The sequence below is a fragment of the Elephantulus edwardii genome, unplaced genomic scaffold (genome assembly GCF_000299155.1).
Source record: "Elephantulus edwardii isolate Elephantulus edwardi_28Jun2011 unplaced genomic scaffold, EleEdw1.0 scaffold00114, whole genome shotgun sequence".
Taxonomy (NCBI): domain Eukaryota; kingdom Metazoa; phylum Chordata; class Mammalia; order Macroscelidea; family Macroscelididae; genus Elephantulus; species Elephantulus edwardii.
This window is the reverse complement of record NW_006399864.1, coordinates 3,981,416-3,990,625: the sequence shown is the minus strand read 5'-3', so window position 1 is coordinate 3,990,625 and position 9,210 is coordinate 3,981,416. Positions and strand designations below refer to the sequence as shown.

Here is a 9,210-nt window from a genome sequence, read left to right as displayed (position 1 = left end):
ACCACAGCTCAAAGGTGTCAATTCTATCACATGTATAGAGAACCAAATTTATTAATGGTTATTAGGGGTTCAAAGGAAGACCATCGTGGAGCCTGTGAAGGCCCCCTGGGAACAGGACGTCTAAATCACAAAGATGGCTGGGAGTCTGTGGTACAAAGCCACTTTTGCAGACCATAAACGAGGTCTCAGGAACCAGAGAGGAGCACACAGCTCTTCCTAAAATTGAAGGTGTTTATGTCTGAGATGATACAGAATTCTATTTAGGCAAGAGATGTGCTTATGTTTATAAAGCAAAAATAATACAGTTACTCCTGGTGGCAAACCTAAGAAAACCAGAGTAATCTGGGAAAGGTAACTCATGCCCACAGAAATAGTGGCAGGATTCAGGCCAAGGTTCGGAGCAAACTTCCTGCTTTGGACATTAGAAACAGAATCCATGTAATGCTGCATCCCTTGAGGATTTAAACTTATTGATAAGCAAATAAGATCATGGATTTGTTAAAAAAAAAGGAAGGTTAATGGTGATGGGAAATTGCATTGATTAAGAGTAGAACTACATAGTTATTGTAATTGTCATCAGTAAATTGTTGTTCTCAGGTGCCATCAAGTTGACTTCAACTCACAGCGACCCTACGAACAACAGACCAGAACCTTGCTCTAGCCAGAACCTTGAGGCTATAGCCTCAAGATGATCACCATTGCTCCGGCCAAAAAACTGCATACCTGTAAAAAAAGATTGACAAGTTACGCGATGCATTTACAATAATCATACACACCAACCAACCAAGGCCCAGCTGCTGGACGTGCTTATGTTCAAATACCCAAACACCTCAAGGGATCTGGTTCTTGGTTTGGAAAGTCAGCATCCTGAATTCACAGCAATGGCCTTTTCAAGGCAGCCTCTTAATGCTTCTGGCCCCAGATGTCTGCTGATAACCAAATCAACATTGGCAGTCAAATATTTTTAAATTCTACCAAGTAATACACTAAATATCACAGAATACAAAAGGAATCCTTCCTGAATATGACGCTGTCCAGCAGGTTGCAACAAGCAAGGAAAACAAGAGAATCAACTACTTGATTTAGGCAGTTGTATTTAGGACGCAATTAAATGGGTACACTCATATATGCTGTCAATGATGCTCTGAGAATAAGAGAAACAACACAAAAACACAATTTTAAGATTGAAAAGGACATGTTCAAATTAAATAAATAATGTGGCCACTAAATGATTCCATTTACACTTCTAACTGCACAATGACAATGAATAACAATGATGGCAATTTCACTTCATCAAGGAAAACCCAGCTTTCAAAAAATAAATATGTAAGGAAGTAATCATAATACATTTGGTTAAATATACAGCTTATAAAATTGTACAGAATATTTATTCCCTTCTTGAAAAGGCATTTCACAGTGTCTGATCATTCTTTTTAAAAATTGCAGTACTATGTACATATATATGTGTATCTTTTAACTCAATAATTTAACTCCTGGCCATCTAAAAAAATGAGTCCCAAAAGATACAAAGATCTGTTTCACGTAGTTATTAGTAATTTAATATGGAAATATTAGACAAGAAAAGTCTTAAACAAACACTGTTAAAAAACAACTGTTAAAAGAGAATGAAGGATATGCAGGGATGGAAGAAATGTTTTGGTAACTGATAAATACACTGAAAACCTAGGAATGGGGGTAGGGGGAGCAACAGAACTAAAGACTCTGCTTGTTGGTTAACAATTGTGTCTGAGACCTAGCTATTGAGGAGTGAGTCCAGACACATAAGAAAATTGATGCTTCACAAAAGGGACACCCTGAAAAAGTCCTACGCTTGGCCTTGAAAGCTGGTGGATTGTTAGGGAAGAATGCTAGAGATGGGGCAAAAAGACAGCATGATGTTACTAACAGATGCATGCCCAGTGGAAGCAAATTGTTGATTTTAACTTAAATCCAGAACTTATAATCTACCAGCTACTCCATAGGAAAAGGATGGGCAATCTCCTCCTGTACAATTAATTGCCTCAGAAAACCAAATGAGGCGTCAGCTATGGTGGTTTCTGACTCAATGGTACACAGAAACAACCTGTAAATTTTGCTACTTTTCGGAAGACAGTAATACCCTCTACTATAAACAAAATGAGAAATTGAGTAGGGGCCCCAAATGACATGTGAGACTTAGAATAAAAAGGTATAAAACAGATTCTCGTGGTAGCCAAAGTTGGATAATTTGAACAGATGCAGAAGGGGAAAAAAGAAAATGTCTGTATCATAAACATTCTCAGGGTATCAACAGAAGAATCAAGTCTATCAGTCTTTGGGGCTAGCTATGAGAACCAGAGCCACAGGGCTCTGAGCAGCCCAACAGTCAGAGAAAAGACAACTGAGAACAAAAAACAATCAGAAATGTTAATAAAATCCTTCACCATGATCAGAAATTTTACTTTTCCATTTATTGAATGTTCACAGATGGTAGAGGTCTACCTTAGGTAACAGACATGGTCCTATAACAATAAAACAGCAATTATGTTTCCAGTCACAAAACAGCTAAGTCAATTGGCTCAATGCTAAGCATGGAATTGTTTAATCTTGAGATTTTTCAGAGAACATGATATCCAGCCAAGATGATAAAGTAGGCAGCGTTAGGGCCTCAGGAAGCTGGTACACTAAAACGCTATCCAGGGGTAGAAACAGATATACACTGACTGGACATAACACCTTCAACAGTAAGTGCTCACAGGTAAGATGAACACATTGAGTTCAACTCCTAAATGATGGAGGACGAGGAGGAGGAAGAGAGAAGCAGTAACGTCAACTGATTGCCTTCCACTCTTGATAGAAGTGACGGATGTTCTTTATTTCCACACCAGCTTCAGTGGCTGTCCCCAGTGCCAACTGCAGGGGATATGAGAAATTCCTGGGATTGTCCAAACAGATGCCTGTGACGATGGTGACCATCTTTCTGGGATCCAGGGTGCCTGGCCTCGATGAGTGCAGGAGACCTTTGCAAAAGTCAAGAATGTTATAGAGATCCCAAGCATCAGAGTCTGGCCTGGTCATCCGGGGTCTCACGAACGTCTGAGACACAAATGACTGACAGAGGATGTACTGGTTGCCTCTCTTCAGCTCATCCTCCAGGAAGGTGATGGAGGCCAAGGCTCTGCGGTCTTCCTTGATCAGGATATACATTATGTCCACCACAATCTTGGGTATGATAAGGAAAAACTTTCCACTGGTAGCAAGTTGCTGGATGACCGGAAGATGCTCACACAGGGCGCGGGGGTCAGGGAACAGGTAAGGGGACAAAGCTGGCTGAGTCTGAGGACCCTTGAGGGTCTTCTCCAGTTGGACCACTTCCTGCTGAAGCAAAAGCTGAACTATATCTTTGGGAAACCTGATCCTTGAAGTTCTCTCTGGAATTAGCTGAGATGGGCTTCCTGATCTTTCAAGCCCAGAGCTCAGAAAGATGCCCAACTTTGAGTTGAAGCGCAACAACTGGCCAGGGAGTTGAGTTGCAAAGTGGCCGAAGCTTCTAAAGAAACAGATGCGCACCACAGCTTCATCCTGGGGGCTGAGGGCCGGGGTGTCCTGCTCCGAGTTGACCCTGTCCCAGGAAGGCTGCGGTAGAGAGTGCTGGCACAGAGCGATGTCCTCAGGAAGGTGCGGGAGTCTGCCGGTACTGGGGCCTTTACAGCTCTGGAGCAGGTCCTGGAGCTGGGGAGACAGGCCAAGGCCTGGGTCCTGCAGGTCTGCCACGGAGGGCAGCAGGTTCAGCAGCACAGACAGGTGGTCCCACAGGCTCCGGGGACTCCGCCAATAGGAAGCAAGGAGGCCATGGTTGGTGCGGAGCCAGCCCACGATCACTTTGATGGTGGGCAGCAGCCCTTCTGCGGAGAGCACCCTCAGTTTCTTCTGAATGGCCTGAAGCTTGTTGCAAGACTGGTGGGCGAGAGCGTCCTGGCCCAAGTAGGAGCCTGTGGGCAGTTCTACCTCTGCAAAGCTGCTCACGTTGTCCTCGGCATCAGATGTGTTGGTGGGAGCAGGATTCAGCTCAGCCGGGGACCTCAGGATGCTGTGACTGTAGACGGGAGGGAAGGGAAGAGCGTGTTTTCCTTGCTGCTTCTGGCTAGGTGGGGTTGGCAGGGAGGCAGAAAGAGGTGTTTTCAAGCAAGCGCGGAGGCTACTGGGAGGCTTGCATGCCATCTGCTCATCCTTGGGCTGAGAAACTCTATATTTGGGTGTCGCCCCACTTTCTTGCATGGCTGCTGAATTCGGGGAGCCCCTCCCTTCTTCATCAGCTGTATCCGAATAGGAAGACTCACTACTGGTTTCTGAACGGACCTGTGAACTGGAGAGTGTGCTTTCTTCTTCATCTGTCTCATCCGAGCCACAGCAGGATTGAAAACTTGCTTCTGCCTTGCAGTCCTCACCGGAAACAGACGTCATCCCGTGGCTTTCCTGGGATTTGCTTTGGAGGAGCCCAGGGCTGGAGGCAGGAGTGTCTGCTGGTTCCTCCTCAGCCTCTGGCTCTGGCTTTCCCCCTGTCTCCTGGTCTCCCAGCACCTCTTCACTCAGTGTCCCTCGCTGGAGTTCAGTCTGGAGCCGGGTGTTCACATGTTGAATGAGATGTGAGAACAGGGCCAAGGTGAAGATGACCGCTGGCCTGTGGTGGCTGGAGCCCGTCTTCCTCAGGCTGTGGACACTCATTAGGCACAGAACCACCATGTGGAAGATGAGGAGGTCGGGGAGAAATAAGTAGCCTCTTGGGGGCTTGTCCACTGCTGAGACCTGACCCTGGTCAGATGGGCACAGCCGGTGGGACAGGCAGAGCCGGAAGTCTTCCAGGACCAGCTGGCATAGGGCGATCAGCCTGGCCGCTGTGACCTTCTGCTGAGGCTGGAGGAGGCTCTGGAGGTAGAGGAAGCTCACCAGCAGCCTTTTGTTATCCCAACACTGCTTCTGGTTGGCGGACAGCTTCTTTCCCTGGTACCTTTTCAGATGACTATACCTTTTTCCTGCCTTATCATACAGCCGTTTAAGGTTCCAAGCTGCCCCTTTAAAAGGCACTTCTGAGTGGAGACAGCGCTGGTAGAAGTATGTAGCTTCCACATCGTAGTACTTGCCCCCTGTGAGAGCTCCCAGCTGGTTGAACGGCATCCCCATGTGTGGGGCCACGGCCAGGGCTCTATAGTAACACCGCTCGGCCAAGTCCTTGGTGGCCAGGGCTAGGAACTCGTTCTGGTAGCGGAATAAGTCTCCCAGGTAGAGCAAGCAGCGATGACAGGCCATGCGAGCCCAGGCTGCCTCCTCTGCGGACGTGGGCCCCACTTTCTTGCAGCCGATCAAGTGGAACGCACAGTGGGGCCAGTCGATGTAGCTCTGTAGCCTCAGCTCATAGTGCTGCTGGAGGAACAGGAAGAGATGCTCGTAGAATTTGAGGCCGCCCACCAGGTGGGCCCGCAGCGGGCCCTCCCAGTGCCTGAAAGTGTCCATGTGTCTCCTGTTGGTCTTCAGCAGCAGCATCGCCACGTCAGAGTACATCTTCCTCCATAGCAGTTCTTCTGCCTTCCTCCCATAATCCACTGGGTGCAGGAACATGAGTTTAATACAGACCTGCTGAACCACATCCCTGAGGGCCAGGACGTGAGGTTTGAAGACCTCTTTGTGAGCATTTCCTTTTCGGAGGAAGAGGTCAAGGCGTTGCGCTGCTAAGCAAACTTCCTGGTAGAGGTGTTTGGCCCTCAGGGCTTCTGCCTGTCTTCTCTCCATGGGGCTGGACTGCTTTCCCATGGCTTAGGTGTCTCTCCTGATGGGAAACAAAAACTTTACATTAGTGTTCACCCACAAAGGCAGAACTAAAGCAACAAGACACAGATAGGACAGTGGGGTTGCATGAGGTCCTCTTAAGTAAAGCAATTAACTCCTGTTAGACCTTCAGACCTCAATTTAAACATCACTTCTTTCAGAAAGTCAAGTCTAACTCTTCACAACAGAACTGATGTCTCCCTCGAGTTCCTCCCCTGAACCCTGCACTGACCTCCTCAGGGTTTCTGAGGTTCTTCACAGAATGTGCCTTGACTGTATTTCTCCTATCATGGCACAGCTGTTCTAATTAATTACCTGCAATCCTTTCTCCCCCTAAATCAGGCAACAAAGCTCCCTAATGGCAAGGTCTGGGTCAGTTCACCATTGTTTCCCCAGTCCCTAACAAAACCTGGATGTAACAGCAGATGAATGGATGGAGATTATTCTAAGAGTCATTTCTTTAAATACAACTCTCACTTCCATGATGATAATGTAGAGGTGCAAGCTCTTCACTAGCTCTTCGCTAGCTAAGATACATATTGAAGGTAACATTCAAAGGCAACACAAACCCAGAAAGATCCCACAACCAAACGTAAATATGAATTTAGAACTGTGGGTCCTTCAGAGATTTCAACCTCAATTCTAGCAAAAAACTTCACATTTTAATGCAAAAATCATAAATTCCTTACCTCTCAGGAGAATTTTCTTTTAGACTTTTGGGAAGGTGAGAGAAGTGGAAAAAGACCTTATAATATAAACAAAATTCATACAGAAGAAAACACAAAAGAGTAAACACAAAATGGGAAAGATCTTGGTTTTTCATAATAAAAATTGGCAAATTAAAGCAAACTGAAGGAGGAATATAATCATACAAAATAAGAAAGTATTTTACATGATAACATCTAAAGTTCAAGGTCATAGTAAAACTTCTATAGACTTACGCTGGTGGCATCCATTAAAAGTTTTAAAAAAATTTTCTAAGTCTGTAAAATTCTTTATACTCATAAATTTTTACCCAGTATTAAGAAAATATATTTAACAAAGGCATATATCTATAGGTATATATATCTATATGCATCAGGAGGCCCACTCTACTATTAGAAGGGGGAAGAGAGGCAGAGCAAAGAGTAGGGTGGGGACAAAAACGAATCTAAGTCTACCACAATGATTGAATGGCTCAGTAAGCCTAAAGTATATCTACATAATAGAAGCTCTCGAAGGTCATTAAATAGAATAATTAACTAGAACAACAACATGTAAATAATAACCACATGAAAAAGAGGGGTACTACATGTACAATCAAGTGTTATCACATTTCCAGAAACTTAAATCTATCATTAAATGGTGATGTGATGATATTTTGCTCCCAAAGGATCTATACTGTTATTATGTGTGATAATACTGTTGTTCTTATCCTAATGTAATTTCTTAGTTTGTCTCATTTATCAATCTACAATGTTGTGACTAGTATAAAATATAAGTTGTTGTTGTTGTTGATTGCCTTCGAGTTGAGCATGACTCATAGTGACCCTATGAACAAAAGGCCTGAAGCCTCTCTACAACTATTGACATTTATCAAAGTTCATAGAGTTACTGGAGGCATGTTGTTTAGGAAGTGGATGCCAGAGGAAACAATAATTAAGCTTATACTATACAACTTTGATTCAGTAACTAGAATAGAGTGTTTAAATGCTAAGTATATAAAAGTGATTGCATATGAACAATATTAACAGAGCTAGACTATTCAAACCAAATTCACCACCCTCCACTATAGACAGACTCTCAGCAATCCCACATGACAGAGTAGTATTATCTACAGAGTCTCCACGGCTAGAGCACAGTGCCACGTCTTCTCCCAAGGAATGACTAGTGAGTTCACACGGCTAACTTTTTGGTTAGCAGCCAAATTCCTTAACAAAGATTCCACCAGAGCTCTTTGAAAAATAGACTTGTATAATATACGAATGCCTATAATCTGAGACAAGAACAGGACAAATTGAAAATGAAGAGGAAGATGAGCACTGTAAGAGAATCATTTGAGCAGGAGGGTAAGAAGCATCCAGAACATAGACGCACCAGTAGAACCAGAACCTTCAGAGCTCTAAACCAGCCCATGGGAAATAAAAGGGAATAAAATTTTAGCTTGGCTTTTTCTTGGGAATAAGAAAGCCAGAGAAGGAAGAACCTACTGGCATATTGACTAGATATTGCAAAAGACAAATCGAGGTTATGTTAAAAGACTCCTTTCCCTTTCCCTTTCTCTCTCTCTCTCTCTCTCTCATACACACACTCACCCCAGTTTTCTAATGGAGATTTTAGCTTCCTATAAAATCCCAGAAGCTAGAAAAATAAAAGAGCTTATAACCCAAAGTCTATATAGAAGTTTTTTGCCAGGAACAAGAACTACCTGGAGTCTTCTCCTTTGCCCCCTTAATTCCTAAAATTCTGCTTTTTGGCTTTAGATGTCAGTTCTTTGGTATTATGGTTCCAGGGGAATATGTTTACCAAGATCATTGATTTGGACAAGGGTCATGTCTAGACATGGAAACTCCACCCTTACCCCAGTTTTTGAATGGTATAACCCTCATAAACCCTAAGATGTAATGTAACAAAAATATTTACATTATAAGAGACTATGGACACATGGGATATCAAAACAGGTCGTTCCAGATGCCTTTAAGTCTGTACCTAAGCAAATCTCTTTCTGCGTTTAGGTGAAGCACTTTACCCAGAAGTAAATAAGACAAAAATGAAAAAGAGTTTTGTAAATATAATCTTACCAACTGGAGATCATTTGCTTGGGGAATTTATCCTCCATTCAGTATGGCCAAAGAAAGTAGGAAATGGTCATCTTGCATCCATTTTCTTAAAAAATTAAGAATAATGATCAGGTTTTGATTGTCTACTAAATTCTGGGACTAGCAATGTTAAAACCCATCATTTCCATCACTATACTCAAAGATCTTACAGTCTGTGTGACACACAAAGTACTCTAACTCTTTGTATAACTAGACACAGATCTATGCAGTTGGAATGAATTCATTTCCTCAGAGTTAAGCATCCTTAAATGGGATATTTCATACTCAAACACTAGTTATGGAATCCAGTTCATCAGTACATCCCAGGACCACTTTCTTCCTTTGAAGATTTTCAGATAAATTTCCCAGCAGGTTTCCTGAAGCAAGGCACATATATACAGCTGTCCATGGTGACATGATGGTTAAAGCACTCTGTTGCTAACAGAAGGTCAAAGGTTCAACTCCACTAGCTGCTCTGATGTGGCTGTCTGCTTCCATAAAGACTGTCATTATTAAGTGTCGTCAAGTGGCCCTAGGAACAACAAATCTAACCCCGTCCTATACCATACTAACCACCTCTGACATATTTGAGCCCATAAAGATTACATTT

The 9,210-nt window shown here is 43.4% G+C and overlaps 1 pseudogene; it reads right to left on the bottom strand.

Moving 5' to 3' along the window:
* Positions 1-2,808: 2,808 nt before the first annotated feature.
* Positions 2,809-5,787, bottom strand: LOC102847747 (annotated as a pseudogene).
* Positions 5,788-9,210: the final 3,423 nt, after the last annotated feature.